Genomic DNA, 20,271 nt, shown 5'->3' on the forward strand with positions numbered 1-20,271 from the left:
AGTTAATTCAGGGCTTCCCTGGTGGCGCAGTGGTTGGGAATCCGCCTGCCAATGCAGGGGACACGGGTTCGAGCCCTGGCCCGGGAAGATCCCACATGCCACGGAGCAACTGAGCCTGCACTCTAGAGCCTGTGCTCTGCAACGAGAAGCCAAGACAATGAGAAGCCCGCGTACCGCAACGAAGAGTAGCCCCTGCTTGCCTCAACTAGAGAAAGCCCATGAGCAGCAACAAAGACCCAATACAGTCAAAAATAAAAGCAAATGAATAAATAAATTTATTTTAAAAATAAATAAATAAATAAAAGTTAATTCAAAATGTTATGCACAACACTTAGGCACATCATTCATCTCCTCTTGTATTTTGTAGGTATATGGCTCAGATGGTGCCCATTTGGTATATTTAATGTGTAATTTGTGCATGCATCAGAGCGTAATTAAGCTTCTAGAAAATATCTTTTACCTAATTGCTTCTGGGGTCCATAATGTGGTTAAATCACGAGTGGAACAAATTACGTTGAAATAATTAACTGACTTAACGCTTTCTTAAAGAATAGATGGAGTTGAGTTGAAATAAACTTCATCTGTCCTCACAGAAGACAGCTTTGGGGACTTGGTATATACCGGCAGGCATTGTGATTGCCATAATTTAGGAAGTTGTAAGATTAATGGGGCTGCCAGTTTTGGCTCTACCTTACATCCACTGTTACCACTTTCTTTAAAAAAAACAAAAACGATTTTTGTCTGGCACTAGTTTCTATTGTGTGTATGACAGTAACAAGACCAGCAGGTGAGGATCAACTTTTGAGTGACTGCTGGATATCATTTGATTTGAATTTTCACACTTTTACTGTTAGGAATGGGGTAGATATTCTTTGAGCACTCCTGTTCCACTGATCAAGTCACATACTGAACTTAAACTCAGTTTAATTAAATTTAGTTATTTGCAGGGGTGGGCGAGATTCTCAGTAAAAGTATGGGCTCAGAGTGGAATTATAATGGACAGTAGATTTTTTTTTTTTTTAAAGAGCTACTCTTTTTTCCTTTGCTTGCTTGATCATTGGGATTTTTTTTAATGCATGTCTTAAATTAATTGGGTAATGTTTTTCTAAAATTAAAATTTTCTTCTTCCTATAGCCCTGCCATAGGACAGGCTGAGGCTGAGTCTCAGTGTTGCCCTGTTCAGTCTGAGGCAAGTGGGATTTATTTTATTCCTTATAGGGGCTTTCACAGCTTTATGGCTGTTGGATATTCATGTCCCCAAACTTGCAGCAAGTTTGGTGAAGGCCCCTAAATTTAATTAAATTTAGGATTTTTATACTCTTTTGGCAGAGAAGGCTCTATATTAATATTCACGTTTGACTGTGGTGTTAATAAACAGAAAAAAGTATTTGACATATGTAATTTTATGTAATTTACTTGGTGTTACATAATATTTAACAGCCTCAGTAAAGCTGGTGTTATTTATATTGAACTTGAGTAAATTGACAAAATTTGACGTTCTTGATTTGGAGGCATGAAATGTTTCATTCAAATTTTCCCTTTCACTTTTAGGAAAATCTTACTGGTTATTTTCTCCTCAAACTATTAAATTTAACCTCAAGGATAATAATCATTGGAAATGCCACTGGATACTGAAATCTGCATTTTTAATCCCAAAGTTATGCATTGAATGTTAAGGTTGAAAGGTCATCTGGAAATACTTGTGATTTTTAATATTTCCAAATCTCACCACATTAGAGCAAATGTTAATGTAGAGCCCTGTGAAAAGTGGGAAGATGGTGTGTTTGTGTGGTATGTATGCGTATACACTACACATTTGATATAATAAGAGTCTGGGTATTACACACGTATCAGTATGGATGGATTACAAATTTTCAGGCAGCCAAAAACTGAAATTGTTTCACATAGTAAAGTTTAGTATATTGAATTGTGGTTTTGGAATGATTATTTTGAGTTTCATTTTTATCCTTACTGAACAATATTTGATGCAATATGCACACATGAAAAACATCCGGGTTTGTTTCCAACTAAAAATTGCTTTTATTTGGTGGAAAAAGTTGTGTTTATGTGTGTATGTTGTAGTGGGCAAGTAACGGGGGAACTGGAAGAGAGGCCAAAACATTAACTTGGATTACTTTTGTTCCTTCCCGTGTTAAAGCCACTGTTTTATGCAGATAGCATTTTCCTCTGAACAGTAACAGTTCACTTACAGTACAATGTTTAGCAAACCCAGGCTTGTGTTTCTCTGTGGTTTTAATTCTTGGAAGCATAAAGAAGAAATATGAATTAAATGAATTCCAAATTTTCACCTTTGTAATTAGAATATAAGCTTTTCTCTGTAACTGAATCATGGAAAAAAGATATTAATGTTTGAAAAAAGAATTGTGTCACAACAAAAAAATTCCACTGGAATATTTTACTACCTGCTCAATAACTGCATCTTTTAAGACTCCTCAGCTGGAGTTGTTTTCTATTGCATCCATCATTCCCCAATATACTGAAATATTCAAGAGTGAAGTTGCTTGTCCTAATTCTAATAGTGATCATTGAAATAATTATAATTGAAATACCCTCTTAAATGCTTGAGTACTGGGGTGGGAGGGATTTTCTAAGGGTGACATAATTTGTTGAAGGTAATACAGATATCTAAGATGTAGGTTCTTCAATCTTTGTAGTCCTCTGACTCAGACAAATACAGTTTTGAGAATTACTTAACTTTCAGGTATCTATTATATCCACAGGTAAAACTTGGTAAATTACTGAAAGGAAATGTTGAAGTCACTTCCTTACTGAGATGAAATTTTGTTTAAGTAAACTGACACTTGTATCGGTTAGGGGATTTTTTAAAAAGTAGTAAACATGTTCCCTAAAATTTTGTGTAAACCAAGTATGTCTTTTCTTAAAGGCGGTATTTATCTACCTTATTGAATAACCTTTGTATGTTATTCCAAAATGAAACTGGTTTTCTTACTCTTATGGAAATCTTCTAAAAGAAGAGATTCATTATAAGACTATTGACTATAAGGCAGAGTTTTGTAAGTAAACATTCTCCCACTTCTGCTGGCTATCTCATGATTTGAATATTAGTATAGGTTACTCCTTTTTAGCCTTCTTTCTCAGTATTTTGTTTTCTGTCATCTGAATCATTTTAATAAATGATCTTTTGTTTTAATAGTATAGCAATCATCTGATATTTCTTGGCAAAATAAGCAGCTACTTTAATGATGTTATATATAGTGTCATGCACATAGTGGATATTCATAATTTTGTAATTAATGTTGAATTTCAGAACTATACTTTTAATATCTTGGCTCTTAGGCATCCCCTGTTATGAACCTAATTCAAACTAATACATAGCAAATGGGGAAAGCAGGACCTCAGTTTGAGCTCCCTAATACTTTAAATATCTCCAACATTTCCAAGTGTTTTCATGTTCTTACTTGGCATTTTTGTAGGAAAATAAGTTTGAAAGTATCATTTTTATAAAAACTAGATTTCTTCAGTAAGGCTCAGAGGAGAATTGCTTTTTATAAGCATTGTTTTTCTTGCTGTGGACTTCATACATTTCTGCATCATAATTTGGCCATAAAAGAAAGAGCTTTTCATTTTCTTCCCAACTCTGGAAAAATAATAGCTTGAAACTATTAGTTTGAAATTTTTGAACCATCTCTCTTTAAGTCTATTCAACTAATCTGATGTATATTCTCAGGGGAAATTACATTTTACGAGTCAGGATATAGAAATCATATTAAGGCAGAAATTGGAGACCCAAAGGAGATCTTCACTGAAGCTAATTTGAACTATTTCTATTTGAAGCAAATTGAACACTGTATTATAAATGAAGACTGGTTCATGGTTAGGTTCTTTAGGAGGCAAATAATCAGCTTTATCATGAGAATATATGTTTGTGTATATGTTGCAATTTTGGGCACATTAACTACAGAGAAGATACATGTGAGTAAACTGTTTTAACAATTGATTACTTGGACCCCAGCCATTAATTCCAAATGCTGTAATGGTATGTAAGGTTGTGATACGGCACAGTTTCAGTAATGTGCTGTGTGTTTGGTCGCGTTTGTGTAATGCTTTGTTTGTAAAAAAGGGGAAGTCCTTTATTGGAATTCTCCAGGCCTTTTGGCATTCTTACTGTGTCTGGTTTTTTTTTTTTTTTACCATTATTATAGTTAAGAAACGTATGCCTTCATTTTTGTTTAAATGTGAGGAACTGGCAGTGAAATTCATTGATGCTCAACTTGGATAAAAATGAAGAATGTTGTTTGCCCAGCTTACTACACACAAACCAGTAGTGATTTGGGTGAGAGGCCATTGTACAGTATTGTTAGACTTTTAAGAACCTTAAATGTAATGAAAGGTAATAGTATTTTGGTCTTGGTTTACATTTGTTATGCAAGATTTCATCAAATCATTTATTATAATGTAGCTCATTCTTAATATTTTTATTTATAAATAATTTGGCAATCAGATGAAAATAAACAAGGTTTGCCACGTCATTTTCCAGTTTCTACTAATAAAACAAGTCTGCTTAACTACGCAAGTGGACCAAGGGAAACGTTATTAAAATTTCTGTAAGTTTGAGTTAGGAAAACATGGGAGATTTAGTTACTGAGCATACCCTGCCTTTTAGCTGTTAGCTTGTTAGTGTACTTCTAGGAGAAGCAATAGAATGTACTTTTCAGCCCATGCTTTTAAAATTGAAAACCTTTAATATATGGAAATGAAGTCAAGTATTTTAGAAGTTGAATTTAAAATATTAGAAATTGCTTGTTTCTGTGGGATGTGTCTACATGTACTTAAAGTAGAAATTATCATGCAGAGATTTTTTTTCCTAGATAGATGTACCCCCTCTCCTTTTAGAGTAATCCATATCTTCATAGTACACATACTGCAATATATAATTTATTAAAATTGAGAGGTGTCCAAGGGATATACAGTATTATTAACTGATTCTCATAAGGTCACTCTAAATTTAGTAGCCAATATAAGGTACTTTCTGTAAGACAGGGAAATTTTTTTTTAATGTAGTAATGTCAGGCTCTGAGGAAATTTTATGCACATTGACTTTTTAAGCTATGAATTGAACTCCTTAGTTTAATACAATTTGTGTTTTTGTTAACTAGCAGCAGAATTTCAGCATTTGCTACTTACTGGTAGAGAAGAAAAATCCCACAGCCCTGCCAGTACAGGTTAGTTTAATCTGTAAGTACCTGATGTTCCTATTTTTTTCAAACATATCCATATAACCCACACCAGGAAGAAAGCTGTGCAGTTACTTAAATGTGAGTATGACATTGGACACTTCTTAAAACACTCAGTACTTGGGCCAAAGTAGCTCTAGGTTTGCTCACCTTAGTTGTAATAAAGGTGTAATACTGCTCCTTTATTATTGGGTTACGGTTAAACCTAAATAGATATGTTGTACATAGAAGGAAGACTGAAAGTTTTAATTGGCTGTATGCTCATGTTGGTATATGGAGTGCAGGGGGTTTGGGTCCAGGGTCTCCTACTTAAGCCACTCCTTGGTACTCATACTTACCTTTTAACTTTTTACAGTATGAATCAACAGATAAAAAGTCAAGGTTCCTCACCTCTAGTAGTGATAAATGGTGTGCAGTCGTATGCCAGAATATATTTTTATACTGCTTTTTTGTTCTTAGATGTTTTTGGTAACTCTTGTTGTAAGTACTAATTTTGTTCATCCTTTTTGTAAACTATAACCTGTTGGTGCACCACCACTGTGGGTTCATTTTAATTTGAACTAAGAAGAACCTTTTTAATATTCAGATGAAAGCTGACTACCCATCAAGAAATATAGACACATTCTTTGTGTATTCCTTTTGAGGATCAGTGAGGACATAACAGGTTATGAAAGCTTTTATTAGTTTCATTGGTTCTACTAGCGTTCATTGTTGTCTTGAACCATCCTTCAGAGATTTTCTTTAACCTTTAAATATTGTGCTCTTATGTTGATAAAAATTTTAAATACTGAGGAAAGAAGAAGAAAGTATACAATTTAGTTTATACAAGCCTACCTGAACCATTCTGCTATTCTGTGTGGCTTCCTCTTCACCTTAAGTGTAATGTTGTATAATGTGAGTCTGACCGTACAACTACTGATTTTTTACTCCTATTAAACTGGGATGGTGATAAAGACCTTGATTTATCAACCGATAATAAAATTATTTTATAAGATATCCACTTGTTTTTTAACGTATAAAATTGCCTAAGGGCTTAAGTTTCATTGCCTTTCACAGTTTAATCTGTATAAGAAATGGCGTAGATACAGTGGAAATGGTTTTCCTTAAAACCATCTCTTTAAAGCTGCTTTTCTGGTGAGTACTATTTTATACTTTTATATATCACTATTTTTCCATTTAAATTTAACTTAAGTTGGACACTTTGATCAAAGTGTATGAGTTTCTACACTCTATTACCTGAATCGAGAATGTTAAGAAGGTGATTATTTTACCTCCTGATGTTTCTCTAATAATTGGGGCTCACTTTTTTCCTGACCTTCAGTTAATAGACTATATAACTGCAAAAACTTTAACATGTAAATTATTTCTTTCTGGTGAGATAGGAAAGATGTTTTTACTCAAAACTAGTGTTAAAAAAATTTTTTTTAACTTAAAAATTTTTTTAGTTGACAGGCAAAAGTGGTTTTTTTCCTCAATGCTTTTGGTTGCCATGTTGCGTAGGTTTAAAATTTAAAGACCAGAATTTCTGTCTGTCCAGTGATTCTTGAGTAGTTAAGCTGGGAATAGAGTTGAAGGAAAGCTTGCCCAAAATGGTCATGCAGACTAATTGCTTACAGGAGTCTCTGAGTGAGGCTTGAGAATTTCAAATGTATTCTTAAATCATTCTAGCCTTGCATGAAAAACTTGGGTTGGACTACTGATTTCTGGGACTGTGTATACCAGTGAAAATTAGCCTGAGTATATTTCTGATTACTTGATCCCCTGTTAAATCCCTTCTGTCATTGTAACACATGGATTTTTTCTCTCTAGCTTTTAGCCACATCCTAGCTAACATCAGTTTATCTAAGGATGTTTTCACATTGTATTTCCTGCTGTGATCTTTGTAAGCCAATAATAAAAAGTCAACTCATGCTTTTTAGTATGAACAGTGATAGTCTTCTAAAATAAATCTGAAATTTGATAATTTAAATATGTGATAATGGTAATGTTGTATTCTAGATAAGCACTACACAAAGTGTGGACCCTCAATTTATGTCTTTAAGATTTAAAGTGAAGTAAATTTCTAAGGAACTCTGTTCTTTCCTAGCAAGGATAAGCAGACACTGAAAATTTGGTAAGTATGTAACTAAATGCATGTAATAGTGATGAGAATAAGTAGCCAAATTTCCACAGTTTAAGCTAATATTTAGATGTGAACAAGAATTCTTGAATCTTCTTTGCGACTTAATGTATGTGTCTAGAATTTTTACAAATTTGTGTGCACACTGATTAAATTGAAATGTACCTTACTCCTTTGTCTGCATTGTTTTCTTTTTATTTTGTATGGTGCTTTACTAATTTCATATTTCAGGGTTTTTTCAGGGCAAAGAAAATATCTTCAAGAAGAATTATTTAAATCTCCCTATCTTAAAACTCAGTGATGACTTTTGGTTTATGAAGACCTTCTGTTTTTCAGCTCCAGTTAAAGCTGACAATAGACAGCTGATCAAAAATGGGAAAGAAATCTTTGTGCTCTTTCTGGAATATTGTAGGAAGCATCGTATAATAATATTAAGCCAATGCTGGATTTTCATGGAAGGAGTAGTTTTTAAATAAGAGAAAAAGGTGGTGAGATTTTGGAATCTCTCCTCCCTGGTACTGCATTACTATTAATGAGAAGAGTAAATAGAGGTTAAAGTGAAAACATTTAATTACTACAGCAGGGAAGGTGATTTATATCTGAGCGATATGTCTACAGTTTTCTAAACTGGTATAGCATTATTTTGTGAAGTGTTACAAGATCTTAAAGGGTTGGGACCGGGGTTGGGGGGTTGGGGACGGGTGACTTCCCTCCAGTCAGTCTCCAGGCTTCACTCCAGCGTTGTACTGGCAAGGAGGGAAGTGAAGAGCAAGTCATACAGGGGTGTGATATGATGGTAAGGAGGACCTGAACAAAACAAACAAGGGAGGATAAATGCTAGTCTATGTGTATGATTAAAGGGTCTAGCTAAACAAAAAAATATTGGCTAGTGGCATAACCTTTAAGTAAGTGAACTCTCTGATATAAAGGTTATAATTAAATACTAGCTTTAAATTATTACCAACTTTAAAACTCTAGCCGACCCCCCCAAAAAAATCATGGGGGAATTCCCAGGCAGTCAAGTTGTTAGGACTCAGCGCTGTCAATGCCAAATTCCTGGGTTCCATCCCTGGGCAGGGAACTAAGATCCTGCAAGCCTGCAGCTTGGGCCCCCTGCAGCACCCCCCCCCCCCAAAAAAAAATACTAGCAGTTAATACTTGGGATTTTGGGGGGCAGGGTGTATTTAAAATTTTTTCTTACACAAGTAGTAGTGCATTTTGTCACTTTGACATAGCACCTGGAAGCTAGTGCATAAGAAAAATGGATGACCACATATTAAATTTTAGCCTACTGGTAGGGTTTGGATGGAAGAGATGTTCCTAGGTGTTCTTTAGTGTATGGAGCCATGTAATTATTAGAGCTCACAAAAGACAATGAAGTGTTTATTTTCTTTCTCTTTTGAGGTCATCTGGGAGTGCTTGCTAGGCTTTAAGAAAGCCAAAACTACCATTTGAGAAATGGTGCTTTATTTTCATATTGGAAGCAATTTTCAATTTGTGTTTTCTTTTAAAGGTTGAAGGATTTTTGCTTCTGCATTATTAAAAGCAAGCCTCTTTTTGTTCCAAGGTAATGATTGACCATTAATAAACATTTGAGTGCTTATTCTTAACAAAGATGAGTAAAAATTTTTTTCATTTATTATTTATGATACTTGTCTGAGCCCGTTTTAAGTTGTATCCAGAACAAATTCTATTGAGAATGAATTATAATGATATACATCAGCTGTCCTGAACAGTTTTTGGTATACCTTGGGAAATAGAATACAAAGTTATTTTTATTAAATATGGAATGTGTATTGGGAGAAAGTATTTAAAGGGTAAATGAGGTTTAGACGGTGGGTATGGGGTAATTGTGATTAGGTATTAAGGTTGAACAAGTAGATGGAGCCAGGAGTAGCATAGTGGTTTAGACTATAGGCATAAAATTAGACCTTGCAATCAGATCCTTCTCCATCATTTAGTAGTTTTATGACCTTGAACAAGTTAACTTCTCTAAAATGATGGTAATTTTCCTAGACTTGTGAGAAAAAGTTACTGTGTGAAACAGCTTAGCCTTGCCTGACGGATCAGTGGAAATGGCAGGGCTAGGGTCGGGATAGGCAGTTATTGAAAACCTAAAAATTTCATTTAGTAAATATGAATGCCTATGACATGCTTGGATACTCTCCTGTGTACAGGTAGACAGGGAATACATCTCAAAAGGGACCTTGGAGTTGAGGATTTAAGAAGCCAGCCATTGCAAAAAGTCTTGCTGGGTAACAGTATTACAGGCAGAAGGAATAGTATGTGCAGAAACTGAGACGGAAAAGCATAGCACCTTGGAGGAACAAAAAATGTATATGAGTGGTAGGTTGGGATGGCCTTTGTGCAGCTTGGAAAGGTAGACCAAATCACACGTCATGGTTTGAATTTTATTCTAATGGAAGTCATTGAAGGACTTTGAGCTGGTGAGTAGTATAAATGATTTTTAAAAGCTCATTCTAAGTTGTATGAGGGTGGGGGGATTGGTGGGCAGTATAGGGACTAGTTAGAAGGCAAGAACCTGGCCCTAAACAGAACTCGAGAATAACTGATGTTATGAATTATTATGGCTTAGATGATCATTGGAGAAGTTAGATGATGCCAAACCTAAGCACAAAAAAAGTAAAGATTTGAAAGTTAAACTCTTACACATGGTTTAGCCTACACCTGACCGTTCATTTAGGAAATGTTTATTGAGGATCTGGTAAAGGCATTGAGAAAGCTTCAGTCTTTTTAGTTTTAAGGATAAATGCTAACACAAGAAAGTGAAAATGCCCTCTGAGGAAGTTTGGAGGACGGTAATTCCACCTGCCTTGTGTCGGGAAAAAGGTGGCATTTGAACTAGGTCTTGAAGAGTTGTTAGGATTTGGACAAATAAGAAAAAGTGTTAAGGGAATGACTAGAAAACCCAACAATATAAAGAGGTATGTGAGTGAAAGTTGCAGAGAATAAGAAAATTTAAGGTGTGCCTGTAAAGGTCCTTGAATACCACATTAGGGATATACATTTCCTCTAGGAATTGGAATGCCTTTGATCTTCACTGATGAGAGTTTCGTTTTGGACTCCACATCTCTTCAGAAGCATCCACAGTCTACCACCAGATCACCAGACGCTGTCACCATTGCCTCAGTGCCACTGTTGTCCTGGTGATGTGGAGTGGTGGGATTCAGGAACGGGAATTGGGCCTGACTGCTATTGACTCATCCAAGTTAAAACTAGGATTCCTCCTGTTCACAAGGGCTAGCTTAAAACGTTTTGGCAACCCTCTGTATCTCAGACTCGACTCGGTCAACGTCTTGTAATCCCTCAGTTTTTTCTGGCACTTTTCAGTAGTAAGACTGCTCCTCTGCTTCAAAAACCTTTCTGTTCGGCCCAGGTAAATCCTATTTTACATAACTGAACTCTTCATAAAACCTTCCCCAAAACTGGTTTTCCATAGTCAGTTTCTAATAGTTGGCAGAGTGAGTGTGCTGTTCATCCAGCTTATTGGTACCTGGAGTTTGAAAGGTAGGATCAGTGAGCTCATGACCTGAAACAAAACAAAACCGTTATTTATAAGCTCATTTGTTCCATTTGGTCTCATGATTTTTATCCCTCTGCTTTAATTTACTGACTCCTGAAAGTTCCTTTTTGAAGTCTTTGGCACACTACTTACGTAATAGGTGTTCAGTGGTTTTTTTGTTTTTTTGAGTGAATGATTAATATTTTTTGAAGAATATGGGTTGTGACACTACTGAAGCAATCACACAACTTTGCAAGTTGTTGTCTAATCGGGTATAATCATACACTGTAGATGGATAACATAAGCATTTCAACCTTTGCTGAGCCCATGGTGCTGCAAAGCAATTCTGTGTAAGGATATAGTCACCTTTTCCGCTCATTTGTTCCATGTGTCTTCAAATCCTTGTCTGCTTCCTTCCCATGCCAGCACACACGGCATATGTGTACTTGTCTCATGGCTTTGCTTCCTAATTCATGAAGGTAATAAGTCAAAGCCTTTAACTTTTAGATACCATATCAATAAAATAACCTGTATTTACACCCTTTATTGCTTTGGACTCAGTATCCAATTCTTCATGGTAACCCCTTTTACTGTGCTTTGGAATTCCACCAACTGCCTTTTTTTCCCCCCCCCTTTATATTTTAGAGCAGTTCTAGGTTTACAACAAAATTGAGAGGAAGGTTCAGGATTTCTCATATACCTTCTGCCCCCACACATAGCTTCTCCCATTATCAACATCATTTACCAGAATAGTACTTTTTTTTTTTAATACTATAGATGAATGTACACTGCTACATCATAATCACCCAGTCTATAGATCTGTAGTTTACCATAGGGTTCACTAGATGTACTTTGTATGGGTTTGAATAAAAGTATAGTGACATATCCATCATTGTAATATACAGAGCGTTTTCACTGCCCTCAACATTCTCTGCTCTGCCTATTCATCTCCCCAACTCCCACCGCTAGCAATCACAGCTTCTTTTGTTTTCATAGTTTTACCTTTTTCAGAATGTCATACAATTGGAATCATACAGTATATAGCCTCAGATAAGCTTCTGTCAGTAATATGTGTTTAAGGGTCTTCCATGTCTTTATGGTTTGTTAGGTCATTTCTTTTTAGTGCTGAATAATATTCAATTGGATGTACCAGTTTATCCATTCACCTACTGAAGGACGTCTTGGTTGCTTCCAGGTTTTGACAGTTACGAGTAAAGCTATAAACATCAATATGTAGGTTTTTGTGTTGACATAAGGTTTCAAATCCTTTGGAATAAGTGTGAAGAAATGTAATTGCTGGGTTGTATAGTAAAAATTGTTCAGTTTTATAAGAAACGGCCAAACTCTGCCAGAGTATGCCATTTTGCATACCCACCAGCAATGTATGCAGGCTCCTCTTGGTCTGCATCCTTGGTAGCATTTGGTGTCAGTGTTCTAGACACTGGCCATTCTAATAGGTGTGTAGTCGTATCTCATTTAACTGTGCTTTTCCTTCATATAACATGTAGCATCTTTTCATATGCATGTATCTTCTTTAGTAAGGTTTCTGTTAAGGTCTTTGGCCCATTTTTAAATTGGGTTGGTTCCTTACTGAGTTTTAATAATTTTGTTTTTATATTTTGGGTACAAAGTCCTTTATCAGATTTTTTTTTTGCAAATGTATTCTCCCAGTCTGTGCTTGTTTTCTGTGCTTGTCTTGATAATGTCTTTACAGAGCAACTTCTACCTTCTTCAGTGCTCTCTAGATGATTCCTTTTGGTGCTTCTTAAGCTTCTTTTCCTGTTCCTCATTTAATGACTTCTCTTTTCCCTCAGGATAAAACTTGAATGATTGGAAGTGCCATAAAGGGTAGGAGTGAAGAGTGGTACTCAGGTTTTCTTTATTTGGCTTGGAAGACCTTTCATAATCTGACCACTGCTTATCTTCCCAGTTTCACTTCTTTGCATTTCCCCTTTGTACTCAGTTCAAACTCTCAATTCTCTTAGGCTGAACACCCTGTCTCCTCCCATTACCTCTTGTCTTGGTTGACATCCTCATCTTTACACTTAGCAAATTTTAGTTTAGAGGTTATTTCCTCTTAAAAATTCCTGAGCCTTCACGATGACCTTCATATATGCTTTCATTACACCAAGTACTCAACCGTTAATGTTGCCTGTTTGGACTGGAGTGCAGCCTCCTTGAATGGAAGTGTGTGTCTTGTTCATTATATTTCTAAAACCTAGAATGCTGCTGCGTGGTATTAGGTTGGCCAAAAAGTTCGTTTGGGTTTTTTCTGGAACTTACAGAAAAAGCCGCATGAGCTTTTTGGCCAACTCAGTACTTAAAAGAGAGGCACTTAATAATTGCTGACTTCAACTAACTTGTCAATAGTGGGTTGATTTCATCAGAGCAGACTAGCGGTTCAGATAGACGTGTGCCTTTATTTGAGCATTGTGCAGTTTAAATCTGACTAACTCATGCTGTTCTTTTGAGCAGGATTTTTTTTTTTAAGCAGGATTTTAGGAGGTACTTATTGATTGGCTAATGAATAACCCTTTCCAACGGTAAAGGTTTCTTGGACAAAACTGTTCTGAGAAAGTGTAGTTTGTGCTTTTGCAGGAAGATTAGAAGGATTTTTGAGAAGTAACTTTTCCAATAGGATGTCTACCAGAATAAAAAGTTCCCCTTTCCTACATGGTGAAAGATCAGCTCGAATATAGAATAAAGGTAGGCTGGACTAGGGATTGCAAACTATTAATAGAATACCTAGAACCAGATAGGTAGTAGAAATGAGTGAAACGAGCCAATTGGAGAGTGGTGAAGTCCTGACCCTTCTGAATGAGGTTCATGCCATGTGTAACGTTTGGTCAGGGTTGTCCGATTTCATTTTCCTAGAAAAGTTAGAGATCTTTTTGAATTTGGCAAAAAGGTAGTTCTTTTTTTAAAATTAAATGAAACTATGAGCCAAACACACCTTCAGACCAGTTCTTCTGTGGGTCACCAGTGTGGGGCTTCTTGGATAGAAGCTGATGTTTGTGGGAATTTATCTAGCAGCTGTCAATAGCAGGAAACCCAGATAGTCCCAGAGAGGAAGGTTTGATAATGGACAAGCAAATCATCTGTCACCTTGATGGAGCATGATGTCGGGGAACAAGAGTGGTGCAGTTGAACCAGTAATTGGCCACTATGACCGGGTTGAAGGTTGTAGATGGGAATAAATAAATTAGTGTTCAGCATCAGGATTTCAGTTCCTAGAAGGGTTTTGGTGGCAGTGCAGTATTATTCTAAGAGGGTTGAGATCATGAAAGTAAAACTTAAGAACAACCAGTAAATTGTTTGGGTGGAAGTCATATCTTGGAAACAGTTAACATAGGTGACTAAATTTATTACCCTGGTGTTTATTCTACCTCTGGTTCATAGTGCCTGGCACATAGTGGGCAATAAATGTTTGTTGCATTGAATAGGTTCATCTCTGTGATCTCAATTCTCAAATCAAAAAAGCTGTGATAACTGTCAGGAGGATACTGACAGGCATACCTCAGGTGTCTGTTTCTCAGTCAGCAAGCAAGTAGTGAGACCAAAAAAAAAAATTTAACTCCAGAAATTCATAATTTCTAAGAGCGCCTAATCTTTTACGTGGTCCCTGGAAATTTGTACAGAGTCCATACTGTTCCTTTTTTTTTTTTTTTTTTTTTTGCGGTACACGGGCCTCTCTCACTGTTGTGGCCTCTCCAGTTGCGGAGCGCAGGCTCAGCGGCCATGGCCCACGGGCCCAGCCACTCCGCGGCATGTGGGATCCTCCCGGACCGGGGCTCAAACCCGCGTCCCCTGCATCGGCAGGCGGACTCTCAACCACTGCGCTACCAGGGAAGCCCCATACTGTTCCTTTTTGAAACAGTAAATTTTTGTTTGAAGTATTGCATATCACTTTTAAAAATCGGATGTGGATCAAATAAAAAAAGCAATAGGGAACTTCCCTGGCGGTCCAGTGGTTAGGACTTGGCGTCTTCACTGCCATGGGCCTGGGTTCAATCCCTGGTCGGGGAACTAAGATCCTGCAAGCTGTGTGGTGTGGCCAAAAAAAAAGGCAATAGTTCCCTGCCCTACCCCCAGTCACAGTACCAAGGAAGAACTACTTTTAATAGTATTTTCATTTGGCTTCCTCTCAGTATGTATAAATGACATCTTTCTGTTACTGACTTATAAATATTAACATTTGTTGATTTCCACTGTCTTAAGTAATGATTTAGCTTATTCCATCTAGACTATCCTTCTTTATGTAATTATATCACTTTTTTTGTTCCACTGTTTGTTACCTCTATAACATATCTTTATTCCTTGTTCCATCAATTAAAGACAGTATCTCAACTCCTTCCTTAATAACATAAAGATATCATCATTTACTCTTCTATTCCTTCTCTACCTTTCACTTTTTACTTTGCACATCTATACTTTCTGCAGTCTCAAGGCTCGGGCATTTGCATTTTCTATAAAACATAATTAACATGTTTTGTCTATACATTTTTAAATTTCTTTTTACAGATTTTAAAATTAGAAATCGACAGATTTCTTATGATAGTAAATATTACTCAAAAGGCCATGAAGTGTAATGTGATTACATTTCCTTTTCAGTAAAGTTTTTTTTACTTGGAGTCAGTCTGTCTCTTTCACTTTGCCTACGTTATTACATCCTTTAGTTCTAACGATTTTTTGAGGACAGTGTCAGTCTCTGGAATTCCTTTTTTTTTTTTGATTGTTGTGTGCCTTTTATAAGAAAAATCCATCATGTAGTATTTTAGAAGTATGTTTGCGAATTCTGGATGCTTTCTGAAAGATGTCTTCATATTCAGAACTAAGAATTACGTTCCCAGTCTACATACACTCAAATTAAAATGCTGTAAAACCGTGTTAACCTCCTTGTTGGACAGCTAAGAAAACTGAAGTTAGCTCACAACAATAAGGTTAAGTCAGGAAGAAGTATTTTGATACATATATATATATATATATATATATCTCCAGAATATTTAAAGCTTTTAGTTGACAAGAAGAGTATAGTCCGGTGGAAAAATGGGCAAAGTATCAACAGGAACTTCACAAAAGAGAAGACTAGAATGACCAATAAATATGAAAAGATGACTCAACTTCACTAGGAGTCATAAAAATACAAGTTAAAGCAGTAGAATAGCATTTCAAAAACCTATATCGATTTGGCAAAAATTAAGGTCTGATAAAAATGTTGACGATGCGGAACAACATATGTTCTTACACACTGCCAATGGGAGTGTGTTTTGTTAGGATACACGTTCTGACTGTTGTAACAAAAATCCAACTATAACATGGTTTAGTGAGGTGGAAGTTTTTCTCTCGTAACATTCCAAGCATAGAGCTGATAAAATGTTTATGACACAGGCTTCTTTTAGTTTTTTGATCTGTCAGCTTTAGTAGGCACCTTCATTCTTTGGTTTCATGATAGCTACTCCAGCTATGGCCATCATATCCACATACCAATTAAGAAGGGGGAGGGTCCATCTCATCTTTTTAAGGGTATCACCTAGAAGTGGCCCAACTTCTATTTACATCCCATTGGCCAGAACTTAGGCACATGGCCACAGATAGTTAAAAAATTTTTGAGAAAAGATACTATATATTTTAGTTGGCTATGCGCCCATCTAAAATTTGGAGGATCTGTTATTAAAGGAAGAAGGAGAGAATATCTTGGAACTCTTAGAAGATATTGCCACATAGAGTAAATTAGTTCAGTCACTTTGGAGAGCATTTTGGCAAGATTATGAATAAGATTGGAGATGACATATTCCTAGATCCACCAGCTCCACCTCTGGATATATGTCTTATAGAAACCATACGTGCACAAGGAGATGTACAAAAATACTGTGATATTATTTGCAACTGAAAAATTTGAAACCAAAATATTCATCAGTAGCGGAATGAACAATTTAAATATGTATAGGTAAATGCAAAAAAATACAGTTAAAATTAACTATCAACCTGGATAAATATCAAATAATGCGTGATAAAAGCAAATTGAGTATGTACAATGTTACAGCATTTAAATGTTGGAAACATGCAACACTAGTGTTTATGCATACAGATGTATGTAACAAAAGTATGGAGAGCTGCATGGGAATGGTAAATACCAAATACAGGGTATAAGTTACCTCTTGTTGGGGGTGGAGGCTTCAACTATTATCTGTCATTTTTATAAATTATTTATTTTTTGGCTGCATTGTTGGGTCTTTGTTGCTACAGGCGGGCTTCTCATTGTGGTGGCTTCTCTTGTTGGTGGAGCATGGGCTCTAGGAGCGCGGGCTTCAGTAGTTGTGGCTCACTGGCTTTAGTAATTGTGGCTCACGGGCTCTAGAGCGCAGGCTCAGTACTTGTGACTCATGGGCTTAGTTGCTCCACGGCATGTGGGATCTTCCTGGACCAGGGATTGAACCCATGTCCCCAGCATTGGCAGGCGGATTCTTAACCACTGCACCACCAGGGAAGCCCAAGTCATATTTTATTTCTTAAAGATCTGCAGCAAATACAGCAAAGTGCTAAAGCTAGGTGGTGTATATGTGGATATACTTACATGTGTTTGCAATATTTTATAATTAAGAAAATAGCACATGTTCTCATTGAGCATACAGTCCAGTGGAAGAAACAGACAATGGTTTTAGTGATGTAAAATGTGGTGTAAAGAGTGTGGTGTGCGAAGGGCTGTAAAAATAGAAATGGAGTACTTCGTAACTCAGCCTGGTGGTGGTTGGTTGAAGAGGGAAGACTGTACAGAAGTGATTACTTCTGAGTCCTGAAGGATGTTGGGCGGACAGTAGATGGAGTGGGAGAAAGGTAATCTATTGCAGAGAGGTCAGCATATAGTAAACGCCACTGTTTGCATGGCAAACATTTATCTATCCCGTGTCCAGATGAAAGAAGCAGATTGATTTAAGCAGGTTGCAGCTGTCTGTCCTCTAGATAATCCAACCACCATCTACCATGAAAAGTGAACTCAGAGAAAATTATAAAATTTCAGAGGTCGAGCTCTCTTGTAGAAAGCTCTGGGCAAACATCAACCAAAATTAATTGTTAGATACAGGATCGTATGGAAATTTAACCTAGAGTATCAAATCGAAGAGTAAAGGATACAGGCCTCATAATTCTTATCCAGTCTGTTTTTGCAGGAGTGAGGACTGTTTAATTGTAGCTGATCCATGTAACTACAGATGTCAGATTGGCCTGTAGGTACAGCTTCTGGTTATATGTTTCCTAATTAAAACACCACTAGACCACTCGGGGACTGTGTATTGTTGATCAGCACCTGGGTTATAGCTTAACCTAAATAATACATTTTGCCACATTGCAAATACTGAAGTATTTTAAAGTAAATTACAAGTACTTTCTTCTTGACCTCATCTGGGCATCCTCAATTTTTTAGAGTATAAGGTGCCAAAAACACCAATAACTGGGTGTTCTTGGGTGTATTTCAGTACTCAAGTGCTTCCTTGAGGATTTCATTTTGGTAAAGTTAGTGAATGGATAAAGAGTATTGGTACTTGTCTCCTTAATCTTATATCTTCTGGGTTTTTTTATAATCATTAAAAACTTGACTGAGTTTTTGCTGGAAAGTATTCTTTTTTTAATGTTTCTTTTTCTTCTATTTTTTCTCTTTGGAAAGTCCTTATTCATTTTTAAATTTTTGGCTGCGTGGGGTCTTCGTTGCTGCACATGGGCTTTCTCTAGTTGTGGCGAGCGGGGGCTACTCTTTGTTGCCATACGCAGGCTTCTTGTTGCAGTGGCTTCTCTTGCTGTGGAGCATAGGCTCTAGGTGCGCGGGCTTCAGTAGTTGTGGCACGTGAGCTCGGTAGTTATGGCTTGCGGGCTCTAGAGCACAGGCTCAGTAATTGTGGCACACGGGCTTAGTTGCTCCGCGGCATGTGGGATCTTCCCAGAGTAGTGCTCGAACCCGTGTCCCTGGCTTTGGCAGGTGGATTCTTAACCACTGCACCATCAGGGAAGTCCCATGTGTATCATCTTATTCATATAAATTTCATGAAACTAATTATGCTTTTAGATAAAAATTAGTACAAGTTGTAGACCAATGTATTTTTTTTTTTTTTTTAGACCAATGTATTCTTGACCAAGTACCTTAGGGCCTCTTATATTACTGGAAAAAAGAATTTTAAGATCTCCAGGGATAGAGACAGAATTCCGATTTTCATTCAAAAATATTTATGAGCCCCTTTGCATAGCTAAAAACTAAATTTGAGGTGTTTTGTTTTCACCTAAAAAAACTTGGAAAAAGTGGGTAGGAAGTAGTTAAAAGGGATACAAAATATTAAGAGATTTGATATCTACAAAATGAAGTCTTCGTTAGGGAGTTTACTTGGATATTTATCCATATTGCCTCTATTCTTTTCTTGTTCTCCCTGGCCCTCTTCATATGATCTCTTTCGATTGCTTCTGACTCAACCTTGGTATTTTCTCTCTTAAGAAATACTCTAGTGGTGGGAAAACCCTAGTCCTGGGAAACCCAAGACACCTGAACTGGTTCTTCTCAGCTTCCCATCAGGAAAGGGAGACACATTTAGCTTGTATTTTAATTTAAGCCTAGCAGTTAAAAGTTTTACATTTGGGATCAGAACTACTGTATCTGGTTTGAAGGTTGGAATTTTAAAAATTATCCTGCTTAAAAATACTGTCTTTATAGAACCATAGGATGTTAGAATTAGAAGGCACCTTAAAGATCTAGTCTAACCTCATTTTACAGAGATCCAGAGATGAACTGCTTGAAGCAGCTGTTTGAAGCAGATGTAGGATGGGGCAAATTAGAACCTGTAACCCACCCAAATTAGTAGCAAGTGCTTATTTTTTAAAATGTGATACTTTAGACTACCATGTCTTAAATAATATGAGTTTTTATTGCGGACTTTTTTTTTTTTTTTTTTTGTGGTACGCGGGCCTCCCACTGCTGTGGCCTCTCCCGTTGCAGAGCACAGGCTCCGGACACACAGGCCCAGCGGCCATGGCTCACGGGGCCAGCCGCTCCGCGGCATGCGGGATCTTCCCGGACCGGGGCACGAACCTGCGTCCCCTGCATCGGCAGGCGGACTCTCAACCACTGCGCCACCAGGGAAGCCCTGTTGCGGACTTTTAAACATAGTTATATATGTTTATCACTTTTTGGTCTTGTTTACTTTTAATTCTTTTTAGAAGTGAAGGAGAGAGGGTTCCCATGGTGATATGACATTTTTCATCTTTAAACTGGAAATTTGTAATGCACATTTCTAAAATATTTAGTCATCACAAAGCCCCATTTCATTCTAGAAGTTTTCCTTAAAATTTTGTGCATTCACATTTTATCAAGAATTTCCTAAGTTCCTGAAAATGAACCAGTTTATTATACCTCACGCCTTCAATTCTTTCACTAA

Source organism: Hyperoodon ampullatus, assembly GCF_949752795.1.
Source record: "Hyperoodon ampullatus genome assembly, chromosome: 19".
In the NCBI taxonomy this organism is placed as follows: domain Eukaryota; kingdom Metazoa; phylum Chordata; class Mammalia; order Artiodactyla; family Ziphiidae; genus Hyperoodon; species Hyperoodon ampullatus.